This window comes from Apium graveolens, chromosome 10, assembly GCF_009905375.1.
Source record: "Apium graveolens cultivar Ventura chromosome 10, ASM990537v1, whole genome shotgun sequence".
Taxonomy (NCBI): Eukaryota; Viridiplantae; Streptophyta; class Magnoliopsida; order Apiales; family Apiaceae; genus Apium; species Apium graveolens.
The window spans coordinates 38782203-38799431 of record NC_133656.1 but is presented as its reverse complement, the minus strand read 5'-3'; the positions used below and the strand labels follow the sequence as shown (position 1 = coordinate 38799431).

At 40.1% G+C, this 17229-nt stretch overlaps 1 non-coding gene across 1 annotated transcript; it reads left to right on the top strand.

Annotated features, from left to right (window-relative positions):
* The first annotated feature begins 13911 nt into the window (after positions 1-13911).
* On the top strand, positions 13912-14018 carry LOC141694126 (small nucleolar RNA R71). Its single transcript, XR_012563454.1, has one exon. It is a non-coding gene; the product is annotated as a small nucleolar RNA R71 (small nucleolar RNA).
* The last annotated feature ends 3211 nt before the right edge of the window (positions 14019-17229 follow it).

Below are 17229 nucleotides of genomic sequence, written 5' to 3'. Positions count from 1 at the left end.
CTATGCCATTTTCATCCATCTTGTTTCTGAATACCCATTTGGTGTCTATAGAATTCTTCCCTTTAGGCTTGGGTACCAGCTTCCATACTTTGTTCCTTTCAAATTGGTTTAGCTCCTCTTACATAGCTAAAATCCAATCATGATCCAACAAAGCTTCTTCTACCTTTTTTGGTTCTTCCTTAGAGAGGAAGCTGCTATATAGACATTCTTCTTGAGTTGCTCTCCTTGTTTGAACTCTAGAAGATACATCACCAATGATGAGCTCAAAGGGGTGATCCTTTGTCCATTTCCTTTGTTGAGGTAGATTAGCTCTAGATGAAGAGGCCTCATTGTTGTATTGATGTGTGATTGAGTTTTGATTATTAGAAACTCCCCCTGAGTTTATGGATCTTTGATTTGAGAAAGGGGAACTTTCTGTAAGTGATCTATTTTGACTTTCAGCTTCTTTTGATGACCCGAAGGATGGTGAATTTTGAGTACCGACGGATGAAGCTGGTTGTCTCCCGACGGATAAAGCAGATTGTATCCCGACGGATGAAGCATTTTACAACTCGACAGATGTTGAATTTTGTGCTTCGTTGGTAGTAGATTTTTCTGCATTATCCTTTGATACTGTTTCTTGATCACTTTCATCATCACTGTCATCACTAACCATCTCCACATTGTCAAATTTGAGGCTCTCATGGTAATCTCCATCTTGCAGACCTTCAATCTTTTTATCATCAAACACAACATGTATTGATTCCACAACAATGTTGGTTCTCAGATTGTAGACTCTATATGCTTTACCAACAGCATATCCAACTAAAATTCCTTCATCAGTTTTAGCATCAAACTTCCCATTCTGATGAGCTTGATTTCTCAAGATATAACATTTACAGCCAAAGACATGAAGAAAATTTAGAGTTGGCTTCTTGTTTTTGAACAATTGGTAGGGATTCATGCATTTTGCTTGATTAACCAGAAAAATATTCTGAGTATAGCATGCAGTATTTACAGCTTCAGCCCAGAAATATGTTGGTAACTTAGATTTTTCAAGCATTGTCCTTGCAACTTCAATAAGTCATATGTTCTTTCTTTCTACTACTCCATTTTGTTGTGGAGTTCTTGTTGCTGAAAACTCATGCAAAATTCCATTTTCTTCACAAAATGCTCTCATGACAGAATTCTTGAACTCAGTTCCATTGTCACTCCAGATTCTTCTAACTTTAAAATCAGGATGATTGTTGACTTGCCTTATGTGTTTGATGATGATTTCACTAGCCTCATCTTTAGACTTAAGGAAATATGTCCAAGAGAACTTTGAGAAATCATCTACAATTACTAGGCAAAATCTTTTTCTAGAGATGGACAACACATTGACTGGTCCAAACAAATCCATATGCAGCAGTTGTAAAGGTTCTTCAATTGTTGAATCAAGCTTCTTTCTGAAAGATGCTTTGATTTGTTTACCCTTTTGGCAAGCATCACACAGTCCATCCTTAGAAAACTCCACTTGAGGAATACCTCTAACCAGTTCTTTCTTTACAAGCTCATTAATGGTCTTGAAGTTTAGATGGGATAGCTTCTTGTGCCATAGCCAACTTTCATCTTGACTTGCTTTACTGAGAAGACAAGTAACAGATTCTGCATTTGATGAGTTGAAGTCAGCTAGGTGCACATTTCCTTTTCTCACTCCAGTGAGAACCACTTTATTGCTCCTTTTGTTTGTCACACCACAGGCTTCTGAGTTGAAGGTTACTGAATTGCCTTTATCACAAAGTTGGCTGATACTCAACAAATTGTGCTTGAGACCATCCACTAAGGCAACCTCCTCAATGATGACATTGTCTTTTCAAATCAAGCCATATCCTACAGTATAACCCTTGATGTCATCTCCAAAAGTAATACTTGGGTTCCTTGTACTCTGTGAGTAGGGTAGATACACCAGTCATGTGTCTTGAATAACCACTATCCAAGTACCACAGATTCTTTCTGTTTCCCTGCACACATTAAAATCAAATCAAGTTGATTTTGGTACCCAAGTATCCTTGGGTCCTGCCTTGTTAGCTTTCATCTTCAGTTTCTTAGGTTTGATCTCATTTGACTTATGGATATCATATTCATCCTTAGTCATTTGAGTTGGACCTTTGAAACCACTCATTAAAATAGAATTATCATGCACATTTTGATTAACAGGAAATGGCATGCTATTAGCAAACATTTTATTCCAGTAAGGCATGCTAAATGGCATTTGAGGCATACTAAATGCAGCATAATAAGGATTAGGTGCAAATGGCATATTAGCAAATTGTGCATTCATATTATGTGTGGACATGGCATTCATAGGCATAAAAGGCATGGCATTCATGTTGGGAAAAGGAGGTGGCACAGATATGGAAGTAGGCATGGCAGTTTTGCAATTAACAGACGGATGATTTACACTACCATACTTAACACAGATTTTTCTTAGAGCATACTTATCAGGTGTATAGTTGTTATGTTTGTTAATCCCTACTTTACCATTTCTATTGTTTTTCCTTTTAGCCTCTGTTTTAACCTCAATCTTTTCTAGTCTGTCATTCAATTGCTTGATAGACAGATAACCAACATTCACTTTCTTCTCCTTCTTCACTTGACTAGATTCTCCTGAAATGAAGTTTTTGGAAAATGATCCATATTTTTCATTTAACTTGGCAAGTTTGGCTTTACTCACAGGTTTGCTCATAGCCGACGGATGAGGATTTATGTCACTCGACGGATAATCCTTTTGGTTAACCGATGGATGACTCTCATCATCCGTCGAGTCAACCACTGTTAGCAATCCTTCAACCAAATTGGATTCCAGCTTCTCCTTATTCTTCTTCCAGGCTACATCACAAAAGGACCCAATACCTTGAACTTTGGTGATTTGAGCATGAACATCTCTAGATGTTTTCCATGCCTTAATCACCTCCTGTTCTCGTTTAAGCTGCTTCTTCAAAATCTCTTATTTCTTTAAGGACTCAGTTAATTCATCCTTAGCAATCTTACACTCAATTCTCAATTTTTCAAATTCAATAAACTGAGACTCTGGCACATTATTCATCTCTCTTAAAAATAAATTATTTTCTTTGATTTTAGCATTTTCCTTAGTGAGGGACTTAAGTGTAACACGCAAATGATATAATTCTGTAGACATGTCATTTATTGCATCATTACACTCAGCTTTAGATAAATGTGCAAGGTTAGTGGTGATTACCTGATTACTTGAAGAACTTGTCTCTGTTTCATCAGACTTGGCCATTAGGGCTAGATTGATATAGCTGACACCTTCTTCATACAGACCATTTGCTGCCCAGTCATTTTCTTGTGTAATAAAAGCCCTTTCCTTTTGTTTGAGCAACTCAAAATATTTCTGTTTATAATCCACAGGCTAAAACTTCTTCTTGCTGGAATCTGACCTTCTACACTCACTGGCAAAGTGCCCTGCCAAGCCACATTTGAAACATTTGAATTTTGATTTATCCACCATGTTTCTATTTGGCTTAGCTGCTCCAAAGTTCTTCTTGAACTTGAGCTTGGCAAATATTCCGGAAAGAAATGCTAGATGTTCATCAATGTCATCCATATCATCTTGGCTCAAAGAATCTTCATTTTCTGCTACCAGCCCCTTGCCTTTGTTTTCACATACCTATGAAGTAGACTCAACAGATTCTATCTTCATCTCCTTCTCTTTCTCTAACTCAGCAACCAGTACAATGGACCCTTCTTTCTTCTTTCCTTTCTCCATCCTCTCATCTTGCTCTATTTCAAGCTCATAAGTTTTCAGGATGCCATACAGTCTCTCCAAAGTAAACTCCTTATAATCTTGAGAGTTTCTCAATGAGACTGTCATTGGTTTCATTCATTTTGAAGAGATCTAAGGAACTTAATATTGGAGTCTTTTGTCTGATAGACTCTTCCATGCAACTTCAGAGCATTTAGTAGTTTTTAAAATCTACTAAAAATGTCAGTGAGAGACTCACTATCTTCACAATGAAAGTGCTCATATTACTGAATTAGCAGCTGCATCTTATTTTCCCTAACTTGTTCAGTGCCATCACAGATAATCTGAATTGTATCCTAAACTTCCTTGGCAGTTTTTAAATTGATGATGTTGTCAAACATGTCACCGCCAACTCCATTGAACAGAATATGCATGGCCTTCTTGTCTTTCCTAACTTGTTCAATATCAAGATCTGACCATTCATGCCTTGGCTTGTGAACTGATGGCTCATTTCCAGTTACAGCTCTCATTGGTACATGAGGGCCTCTTTCTATGCAATCCACATAGGCCTCATCTTGAGAAAGTAAATGAAGATGCATCTTTACCTTCCAGTGATGGTAATTATCTTTGTCCAGAAAAGGAATCTTGACTCCAACATCCTTCTTGTTCATCTTGCTGTTTGTTGTGATCTTTAAACTCTTTGTTCTTTAAGAGCTTGCTCTGATACCAATTGTTAGTCCCTAACAATGCAACAAGAATTATAGAAGGGGGGTTGAATGAAATTCTTGAAACTTTTTCTGAATTATAAAATGTTCTAACTCAAAATATATATGTGAGTGTTTTGATTTGCAAAGTTCGGAATGACAAGTTAAAATGAATCAAAATACAAAGTAATAAAAACACAAGTCTTTAAAACTTTTTGGTGGATTTGAATGGATCCACCAGATATATATATATATATATATATATATCAAGAGAACCTTGTGTAGCTTGAATAGCTCACAGCTGCTTACAAATATGAACAACTAAACTTACAGAGAAATGCTAAGGATATTGCTTACAATTGTTTCTCTAAGAATGAATTTGTTTAGTCTTGTTGTTGTTCTATTTGCTACTCTTGGTTTATATATCACCAAGATTACACAGTAATAAGACAAGATAATAAAACAAAACCTATCAAGTCTAATACTATGTTGCTTCACTACTCTATTCCGGCATCTTTGAATATCTTCATAATAGCATGGAAATGTGTTAGGGCGAAAACACGCGCTAATATTCACGCAAGTATACGCGTTCGCAAGTAATATAGAATACTTTCTAGTTCGTTCCCTCAGAGACTCAGACTAAATTATTGTCTAATTAAACTCACTCACCAATGTATGATTACTTCTCAATGTTAAGATAATAACACTTAAAATTGTTGATTAAATATTAACTATAATTAACTACTTAATTAACCACTTAACTAACACTTCAATTTATCAATAATAAAACACTCATGAGATCACAACTTCATTATTACTTCCTTCTATAGCCATTGTTATTACCTTTAGCATGTGACAGTGATGATATTAATCGAATAACACGAAACTGATAAAAGCCAACTTTCATTGTACTAATACCATTCCACCAAGCATCCACAATTAAGATAGAAGTTGAATAGTCATCAATTATGTTGAGTTCCCATATGTCTACAGAAATTGACAACACAACGATTTAAGCACAAGTTATTCCTTTTTGATTACATAGGGCAAATAAAACTGTTAGAGTTACCCACTAATCATGCACAACGTACATGAACCTATGCTAGCATGGCAAGTTCTAAATCTCAAGATCCACCGTCGCTTCACAAGAGATTAACACCCTATCTTATATGTTCGCGACGCACATAAGAAGAATACGCACAACCAATACTAGATATCAAGCAATCATCACACACTAAAGTATTAAACAATTAACTAAAGAATTCCATAATAAATCCGTTGCAACCCCATGATCACGATTAGCCCATAATAGAACTTATCGCCATCATGGATTCATATGAAATCATGATAAACAAACACAAGAAAATAATAACTAAACTAATTATATTAAAGCAGAGTACGTCACAAGAGTAAATAAGTCAAAGCAAGAAAACTAGCATCCAACGTTACAACGAAACAAGAATCACAAGAAAATATGCTTCCTCTTCGTTGCGGTGTGCTAAATCGGTCTTCTTCCTTATCTCCTTCACTTCTTGCGTAAAACACAATCTTCTTCTTCTTAATCCCCCTGTGAAAACGTCTCAAATCTACTTATATAATAGTCCCATAAAACTCAGATTACATAGAAGTTGGAAGCCAAACAGAAGTGGAAGTCTAAAATAATTCAGCAAAATTCCCGACCCTGCGCGGCCGCTCAGCATAGCTGCGCGGGCGCGCAGGCCTCTACTGGAAAAAATCCAAGTTTGCTCCGTTTCTTCACCGTAATCTGCCCGTTCCTTTCCTCTCGCAATAGTGAACACATGCCAAGGCTTATTCTTGATGATTCCTCCCCCGAAATGCAACTAATACCCTGAAATGCATAAACACTAGAAAAATGCATCAAATACACAAAATACTTGATTTCAAGACACCAATTTAAGCCATTTTAAGACGTTCTAAGTGGTATAAAATGCCACTTATCACACCCCCAAACTTAAATCAATACTTGCCCTCAAGCGTCACAGACTCTAAAACAAATAAAAATATGAATGAATGCAATCTATATGAAAATGCAGCGATCCCCCTTACTACAATTAATCAACCAAATTGCCACATCTCAACGAATGCAGTTAGACAACTAAAGATCAATAAACTCATGCAAACGGACATACAGCCAGAAACGTGGTGTGTGCAAATGCTTAACAGATATGCTTCGGAACTAGACCAATTACTATGACTAGATTATCCTCAAGGCAATCCTACGATTATACAAAGAATAAAAATTCCAGGCATAAAGTGATATACAACACTACAAGAACTCTGGAGCTTACTAAGGAATCGTGCTTTTTATTTACAACTCAAATGCTTATTTGACCGTGCAATGAGTGAGGTCCACAAAAGACTTATACAATGATATCCATGTAACGAGCGTTAGGTTAGCGGATCCCAGACTCTAAAAGCCTTAGGTCGCTAGGCACAAAGTCCCCTAAGAACTTAATAACTCGAATACCAAAGAGCCCACTCTTTATCAATTATGCCAAATTTTTTTTTCTTTTTTTTTTTTTTAAATTTCTGAGCAATTGCGTTTCGCTCCATCTTGCTCAACCCTAGACTACTCGCAACATACGCGAGCCGGCTACTAGCCATTTGACGCCTAGCCACAACTAGCAACAACTTCCATATTTTTTTCTCCAGAATTTTTCTTTTTCATATCTTTATCACTAAGAACCTATAATCGAATTCTAAACATAATAAGTAGATTGACCTTGAAAATAACCAAATCATAACACAATCTAGCCCTTTCGCATTCTCTAAGACTTAGTGGACTTACAATTGTTTCTAGCATGCATATCAACCTACACAACTTAATATCACTTTAATGCTATCACTACACTCACATCAATATCACAATTCAGTCGATAAATCATTGCAAAAGGGATCATGGTAAATGCATGAGCTACATGACATTCATAAAAAAAACTATATGGCATAAATTATGCAACTATATGAACTAAACTATCATGAATATGCAACTAAATGACACACACACAATATTCCTTAACTACCACCCCCAAACTAAAAATCTTCACTGTCCTCAGTGAAAGTAGTAGAAAGGAACACAGGGTATACCTACTCGGAGTCATCATCATCATCACCCTCAGTGGGTGGAGTATCAGGCGGCGGGTATGCAGAGTCCTCACCAAAAACTGGCCACTGGATATCAGCTCCAAGGCCTCGAAAAGCAGTCCCTAACGCAAGGGTGAGTTCCTGAGCAAACCGGTTTTGTGTCTCATACATGGCATCCATCCGCCGTGAAAGCCTCCTATACTGGGCATCAACCATCCCAGCACCCTCCTGAGCTCTCGAAGAACCAGCCTCATCACGCCCTGGCCTAGCCATAGTAGCACCTCATGCTGGACGCCCTCCTGGAAGACGATAACCCAGCCCATGCTCCTCAGGCTCACCACCGGTCCACTCCTGCATCCCATTCAGAGTGCCAGAATCAATCGGAGCGGCTGGTAACTGCAACTGCTCATGAGCCGGCCCGTTCACTCCCACTGCTCGGCATAGCTTCGTAACCGTAGATGCATAAGGGATGTTCATATGCTTTGCTCCCCTCAAAAACTTCAGAATTCCTTGGTAGATAAACTCACCAAGGTCCACATAGTACTCCTCATTCAAAATTCCCCACAACAGCTGTGCTCTCTCAACTGTGACCTCGTGTGCATGCGAAGAAGGCAAAATATTAGCACAAATAAATGCATTCCATGCACGGGCATACCTGTTCATGGCGATCGCCGGAAAGTGACGATACTCATTATTGCCTGTACTGCGGGTCCAAACTGTGCCCGGTCGACAGAGAGTCGCACAAATCAAATCCAAGTCAAAATCCTCAGCAGTCTTTTCATTCCAGTTCTCCTCCTCGGGCTTCCTCTCTCGCTGTCCAATCACACGGCGAATCGCCGTAGGATGATAATCAACCGTCAGCCCACGGACCACAGAAAACCCATTCTTTTCAGCCTTCGCGTTCGCGTAGAACTCGCGAACAACGCTCATCGGTACCGCTTCGGGTGACTCACAAAAAGCTATCCACCCCTTCTCTGCAATCATGGGCAACAACTCACCATCCCTCCCCGATGGTAAAAACCCCCTCTCCTTCAGAATTGGCTTACCCAACAGCCTAGTGTACTCCTCCTCCGCGGCTCTGTCAGTTAACCGAGGCCTTGCAGCAGTACCCCTCGATGAATCAGCAATAGGAACTGTGCTGCTGCTGTCAATAGTGCGTGCTCTCTTGGGTGCCATTGATTCGTGAATAAAAGCGTGTAAGAACTGATATTTGATGTTTGTGAGAGGGTTTAAGTGTAGGAAGTTTTGTGGGTGATATGTAGGATAGGTGTATGTATATATAGGGTGTGGATTAGATTAGGGTTTGGGAATTAAGGGATAAAATGATGGGGTAGTGGGAACAAATCGTGGGTTTATGGGCTAAAACTGTTTTTGTGTTTGTTTTTGTTTGGTTTTTTTTTGTTTTTTTTTTCTGAACTGTAAAAAAAAAATTCTGGTCCTCGACCCCTGCTCGGCCGCTCAGCATAGCTGCGCGGGCGCGCAGGGGGTCACTGGAAAAAAAAATTTTCAGCCCCTGTTTTCTGATTTTTTTGTGTTTTTGGATAGGTTATTAACTTCTAAGGGTTCCTGTAACAATAATTCATGGGTTGCCTCCCATGCAGCGCTTCTTTTTCGTCATTAGCTTGACGTTTCGTACCCTGTTCAAGTAGTCAACAAAATGGCACTAACCACTTCTCGGTTTGCCATGTCCCCATAGTAGTGCTTCAACCGCTGACCGTTAACCTTGAATGCTTGGTCCGGATCATTCTCAAAAATTTCCACCGCTCCATGTGGAAACACAGTTTTGATAATAAAAGGTCCATACCACCTTGATTTCAACTTCCCAGGAAAAAGTCGGAGCCGAGAGTTGAATAAGAGAACTTGTTGCCCTGGTACAAATAACTTTGGATGTAGCTTCCTATCGTGCCACCTCTTCACCTTTTCCTTATACATTTTGTTATTTTCGTACGCTTGAAGTCGAAATTCATCCAGTTCATTAAGCTGAAGCATTCTTTTCTTACCAGCTGCATCTAAATCCAGGTTCAACTTCTTCAATGCCCAGTAGGCCTTATGCTCAAGCTCCGCAGGTAGATGACATCCCTTACCGTACACCAACTGGAACGGTGACATCCCAAGTGGAGTTTTGTATGCTGTTCTGTAAGCCCAAACAGCTTCATCGAGCTTTAAAGACCAATCCTTCCTTGACGGACAAACAACCTTCTCTAGAATGCGCTTTATCTCTCTGTTAGACACTTCCGCTTGACCATTTATTTGCGGATGATAGGCAGTAGCTACTCGATGATTCATATTATAACGCTGCATCATAGAAGTGAACTTACGGTTGCAAAAATGCGATCATTCATCACTTATGATTACCCGAGGTGTTCCAAACCTTGTGAAAATTTGCTTATGAAGAAAATTTAGTACTGCCTTTGCATCATTTGTCGGTAAAGCTTTAACTTCGACCCATTTTGAGACATAATCGACTGCCAGCAAGATGTACTGATTATTGCAAGAGGAGATAAAAGGCCCCATGAAATCGATTCCCCATACATCAAAGACCTCGACTTCAAGCATCACATTTAATGGCATTTCATCCTTCCTTGACAAATTTCCCACTCTTTGGCAACGATCACACCTTAAAACAAACTGATGAGCATCCTTGAACAAAGTAGGCTAGAAAAAACCTGCTTGCAGAATACGAGCTGCCGTCTTCTCACCTCCATAGTGTCCCCCATAAACCGTGGAATGGCAGTCTCGTAATATCCCCTCCGTCTCACAGAACGGGATACATCTCCTGATGATCTGGTCAGCTCCCTGTCTAAACAAATATGGTTCATCCCACATATACCACTTCACCTCATGCAGAAACTTCTTCTTTTGAGCAGATGTCAAATTAGGAGGCATTATATTGCTAACGAGATAGTTTACAATATCTGCAAACCATGGTTCTTCCTCCTGAATTGCAAACAACTGCTCATCCGGAAAAGATTCATTGATTAACGTCCTATCTTGTGAAGTAGAATCGGGATTCTCCAACCTAGAGAGATGGTCAGCTACTTGATTCTCAGTACCTTTTCTATCTTTGATCTCTAACTCAAATTCCTGAAGTAAAAGCACCCAACGAATGAGTCTCGGCTTCGAATCCTTCTTAGAAACCAGATAGCGAATAGCTGCATGATCAGTGAATACTGTTACTTTCGTACCAAGCAGATAAGATCGAAATTTCTCAAATCCAAAGACTATAGCCAAAAGCTCCTTCTCAGTAGTGGTGTAGTTCAATTGGGCACCATTTAAAGTCTTACTCGCATAGTAGACCACATGGAAGAGATTTTTCTTGCGCTGTCCCAGAACTGCACCTACCGCATAATCACTCGCATCACACATCATCTCAAAGGGTTCTGTCCAATCTGGTGCTGTAATGACTGGTGCCGTGATCAAACTCTTCTTGAGAGTCTCGAATGCTGCCAAACATTCATCATCGAATTTGAACGGCACATCTTTCTCAACCAAATTGCACAACGGCTTAGATATCTTTGAAAAGTCCTTGATGAATCGCCGATAAAAACCCGCATGACCAAGAAAACTACGGATTCCTTTCACAGAATTAGGTGGGGGAAGATTTTCAATGACTCCCACCTTGGCCTTGTCCACCTCCAGACCCTTGCTAGAGACCTTATACCCAAGGATAATGCCTTCACGCACCATAAAATGACATTTCTCCCAATTAAGCACCAAATTAGTTTCCACGCATCTTTTGAGTACGGCGCGCAGATTATTCAAACATTCATCATATGAGTGTCCAAAGACGGAGAAGTCATCCATGAACACTTCGATGTTATTTCCAATCATGTCAGAGAATATAGCCATCATACATCTCTGAAAGGTGGCCGGTGCGCCACATAACCCAAACGAAACTCTGCGAAAAGCAAATGTGCCAAATGGACAAGTGAAGTTGGTCTTTTCCTGATCCTCTGGTGCAATACAAATCTGATTATACCCGGAATAACCATCCAGAAGACAAAAATACTCATGACCCGCCAATCTGTCAAGCATCTGATCAATAAATGGAAGGGGGAAGTGATCCTTCCTTGTGGCTTTGTTCAATTTTCTATAAGCCATGCATACTCTCCATCCTGTAACTGTTCGAGTAGGGATGAGCTCATTCTTTTCATTTGCGACCACAGTGATACCTCCCTTCTTAGGTACACATTGTACGGGGATCACCCACGAGCTGTCAAAAATAGGATAAATGATGCCTGCATCTAGCCATTTCAGAATTTCTTTCTTCACCACCTCCTTCATGATGGGATTCAGTCTTCGCTGTTGTTCCACAGTTGGCTTACTACCTTCCTCTAGCAGAATTTTATGCATACAATATGAAGGACTTATCCCCTTGATGTCTGCTATGGTCCATCCAATAGCCGATTTAAATTCTCTCAAAATCCTTAAGAGCTTGTCTTCCTCACTACCTGAAAGGTCAGATGAAATAATAACAGGTAACGTAGATGAATCACCTAAAAAAGCATACCTCAAGTGTTCAGGTAATGGCTTGAGCTCCAAGGTAGGTGCTTCCTCTATTGATGGTTTGAGCTTCCCTTCAGCGTTCTTGAGGTCAGAAGTACCAAGAAATTCAAATGGTATGTCCAGCTTTCGCTTCCAGGAAGAAGCGTTCAGATATTGTAATTGCTCGTTGCTATCTTCATCATCGCTGTCAAAATCCCCCACTAAGGCCTTTTCCAATGCATCAGACATTAGCATGTGATCGAGTTCCGAAGTAACCGCAGAATCAATCACATCCACTTTCAAGCACTCCTCATCTTCTGTAGGAAATTTCATTGCCTTGAATACATTGAAGGTCACATCCTGATCTTGGACCCGCATAGTAAGTTCCCCTTTTTGCACATCTATCAAGGTACGGCCAGTAGCCAAGAAAGGCCTCCCCAAGATTATGGGAATCTTCTTATCTTCCTCAAAATCCAGAATAACAAAATCTGCTGGAAAGAAGAGCTTATCCACCTTGACGAGCACATCCTCAACTATGCCCCTTGGGTAAGTAATGGAACGGTCCGCCAATTGTAGCGACATGTATGTGGGTTTTGGATCAGGCAGATCCAGCTTTTTAAAGATCGACAAGGGCATCAGATTAATGCTTGCTCCCAAATCACAAAGGCACTTGTCAAACGTCAGATTGCCAATTGTGCAAGGAATGGTGAAGCTCCCTGGATCTTTCACTTTTGGTGGTAACTTTTGCTGCAGAACAGCGCTGCATTCTTCCGTGAGAGCAACGGTTTCAAGGTCATCCAGTTTCACCTTCCTTGAAAGAATAGTATTCATAAACTTCGCATAACTAGGCATTTGTTCCAGAGCCTCAGCGAAAGGTATATTGATGTGAAGTTTCTTGAACACCTCCAGAAACTTCCCGAACTGTCTATCCAGCTTTTGTTGCTGCAATCTCTTAGGAAAAGGTGTGGAGGATAGAGCTGTTTCTCCCCTGTATTAGCCTCAGGAAGAGTGTGTTCAACAGTAGTCTTCCTTGGTTCCGCCGCTTTCTCCTTTTGCTTAGATTTTTCATCTCTAACTTCAGCTTCGACTTCTTTTGCCTTTTCAGCATCAGCTACTTTTCCAGACCTTAAGGTAATAGCCTTGACTTGCTCTTTAGCTTCCTTCCTGCCTGGTACTTCCGTGTCACTGGGAAGAGTGCCAGGTTGACGATTGAGCACTGCATTGGCTAATTGACCAATTTGATTTTCCAAGGTCTTGATAGAAACCGCCTGACTCTTGCACAACAGCTTAAGTTCCTCAAAATCAGCACTAGTAGGTGCAGCTGCACTTCCCTGTTGAGGATATGATTGCCTTGTAGCATACTGCTGTGGTTGCTGGAATCCAGGTGGGTTAAACTGTTTACTCACTCCTTGCTGATATGGTGGCTGAATAGCATTCTGATTATTCCCCCAGCTGAAATTTGGATGATTTCTGTTGTTAGGATGATAGGTCACTGGCACAGGCTGCTGTTGTCGCTGATAATTATTCACATACTGAACAGATTCGTTTACAAGAGAACACTGATCCGTAGCATGAGAACCTGCACAAAGCTCACAAACCATAGCTATTTGATTAACTCCATACGTAGCCAAAGAATCAACCTTCATTGATAGCGCTTGGAGCTGGGCTGCAATAGCGGTGGCTGCATCAACTTCCAAAATACCTGCTACCTTGCCTGACGTCATCCTCTGAGTTGGGTTTTGATGCTCATTTGCAGCCATCGTCTCGATAAGATTATACGCCTCAGTATAGCTTTTAGCCCATAAGGCGCCTCCAGCTGCTGCATCGAGCATGGGCCGAGATTGGGCCCCCAAACCATTATAAAAACCAGTGATCACCATCCAATCCGGCATTCCATGATGTGGACATTTTCTCAACATTTCCTTGTAGCGTTCCCAAGCCTCGCACATAGATTCTGTAGGTTGCTGCGCAAACTGAGTAAGAGCACTCCTCATAGCAGCAGTCTTTGCCATTGGATAAAACTTCACCAGAAACTTTTGCGCAAGATCTTGCCATGTAGTGATGGACCCAGCTGGTTCAGAATGTAACCAGTCTTTAGCTTTATCCCTCAGTGAGAATGGGAAAAGCCTCAACTTGATAGCCTCATCAGTCACGCCATTATACTTAAAAGTGCTGCAGATCTCGACAAAATTCCTTATGTGCATGTTGGGGTCTTCAGTTGCCGCTCCTCCAAAAGAAACAGAATTCTGCACCATCTGAATAGTGCCTGGCTTGATTTCAAAGGTGTTAGCTTGAATAGCCGGATGAAGGATGCTTGACTGAATGTCATCAATTTTAGGCCGAGAAAAATCCATAAGAGCTGGATCAGCTTGAACAGTACGATCTCCCATGTTTACTGGTTCTTTCTGCTCAGTTCCTGAATCTGAATCCTCAAAATCTAACTTCTCCGGAGTATCAATAACTTCGTCTTTTCCTTCAGCTGTATCTAAGGTCCTCTTGCGAGCACGAGAACGAGTTTGTATAAACGCTTGCTAAAGTACCTGAAACACAACCGAAAAGAGTAATTAACTACTACGTCCTAATCACTGAGTCCTAATGACCAATGATGGTAAGTACATAAACTAAACAAATACGCCGAGTCCCCGGCAGCGGCGCCAAAAACTTGTTAGGGCGAAATCACGCACTAATATTCACGCAAGTATACGCGTTCACAAGTAATATAGAATACTTTCTAGTTCGTTCCCTCAGAGACTCAGACTAAGTTATTGTCTAATTAAACTCACTCACCAATGTATGATTACTTCTCAATGTTAAGATAACACTTAAAATTGTTGATTAAATATTAACTATAATTAACTACTTAATTAACCACTTAACTAACACTTCAATTTATCAATAATAAAACATTCATGAGATCACAACTTCATTATTACTTCCTTCTATAGCCATTGTTATTACCTTTAGCATGTGACAGTGATGATATTAATCGAATAACACGAAACTGATAAAAGCCAACTTTCATTGTACTAATACCATTCTACCAAGCATCCACAATTAAGATAGAAGTTGAATAGTCATCAATTATGTTGAGTTCCTATATGTCTACAGAAATTGACAACACAACGATTTAAGCACAAGTTATTCCTTTTGATTACATAAGGCAAATAAAACTGTTAGAGTTACCCACTAATCATGCACAACGTACATGAACCTATGCTAGCATGGCAAGTTCTAAATCTCAAGATCTACCGTCGCTTCACAAGAGATTAACACCCTATCTTATATGTTCGCGACGCACATAAGACGAATACGCACAACCAATACTAGATATCATGCAATCATCACATACTAAAGTATTAAACAATTAACTAAAGAATTTCATAATAAATCTGTTGCAACCCCATGATCACGATTAGCCCATAATAGAACTTATCGCCATCATGGGTTCATATGAAATCATGATAACAAACACAAGAAAATAATAACTAAACTAATTATATTAAAACAGAGTACGTCACAAGAGTAAATAAGTCAAAGCAAGAAAACTAGCATCCAACGTTACAACAAAACAAGAATCACAAGAATATATGCTTCCTCTTCGTTGCGGTGTGCTAAATCGGTCTTCTTCCTTATCTCCTTCACTTCTTGTAAAACACAATCTAAAACATAATCTCCTCTTAATACTCTGTGAAAAACGTCTCAAATCTACTTATATAATAGTCCCATAAAACTCAGATTACATAGAAGTTGGAAGCCAAACAGAAGTAGAAGTCTAAAATAATATATCTTTTTCCCCGACCCTGCGCGGCCGCTCAGCATTTCTGCGCGGGCGCGCAAGGCTGCTGCGCGGCCGCTCAGCATTGCTGCGCGGGCGCGCAGGACCCTACTGGAAAAAATCCAGGTTTGCTCCGTTTCTTCGCCGTAATCTGCCCGTTCTTTTCCTCTCGCAATGGTGAACACATGCCAAGGCTTATTCTTGATGATTCCTCCTCCGAAATGCAACTAATACCCTGAAATGCATAAACACTAGAAAAACGCATCAAATACACAAAATACTTGATTTCAAGACACCAATTTAAGCCATTTTAAGACGTTCTAAGTGGTATAAAATGCCACTTATCACTTACCTCTGTGGGTGTGGTTGGCCTTTCCCAATTTGAGACCGCCTCTATCTTGGAGGGGTCGACCAATACTCCTTCTTTATTGATCACATGTCCTAAAAACTGTACTTCATTCCGCCAGAATTCACACTTCGAGAATTTGGCATACAACTGCTCCTCTCTGAGTATTCCTAGAGCTATCCTCAAATGCTCTGCATGTTCTGTCTCAGTCCTTGAGTAGATCAAAATATCATCAATAAAAACTATCACATATTTGTCCAAGTACTTCTTAAATACTCTATTCATTAAATCCATGAAAGCCGCTGGGGCGTTGGTTAATCCAAAGGACATTACCAAGAACTCATAATGCCCATACCTGGTACGGAACGCTGTCTTGGAAATATCTTCGGGTTTAATCTTTAGTTGGTGATATCCAGTTCTCAGGTCGATCTTGGAAAAATAAACAGCATCCTTTAGCTGGTCGAACAGATCGTCTATTCTAGGTAATGGGTACCTGTTCTTTATGGTTAGCTTGTTCAACTCTCGATAGTCTATGCACAACCTCATGCTCCCATCTTTCTTCTTAACAAATAAAACTGGTGCTCCCCACGGAGACACACTGGGTCTTATCATACCCTTATCCAAGCGTTCCTGCAATTGGATAGCTAATTCCTTCATTTCTAACGGGGCTAACCGGTAAGGTGCTTTTGAAACTGGCGCCGTCCCTGGGGCCAACTCAATAGCAAATTCAATCACTCTATCGGGTGGTAATCCCGGAAGGTCTTGGGGGAATACATCTTCAAATTCGTTGACTACTGGAATATCTTGTAAGTTGGGCACCTCCTTCTGCGTGTCCACCATATAGGCTAGGTAGGCCTCACTTCCTTTTCGTAGCATCCTTTTGGCCTGGGCCATAGTCAAAAATTTCTGCGTCTGCCTCTTTCCTCTAAATATAACTTCTTTCTTCCCTGGGACATTTAGCTTAACTTTCTTCCCTTTACAGTCTATCTGAGCATCATTGCTAGATAGCCAGTCCATTCCCAAAATTACATCAAACTCCCCTAATTTAAAAGGAATCAGATCAACACTAAAAGATTGCTCCCCTATG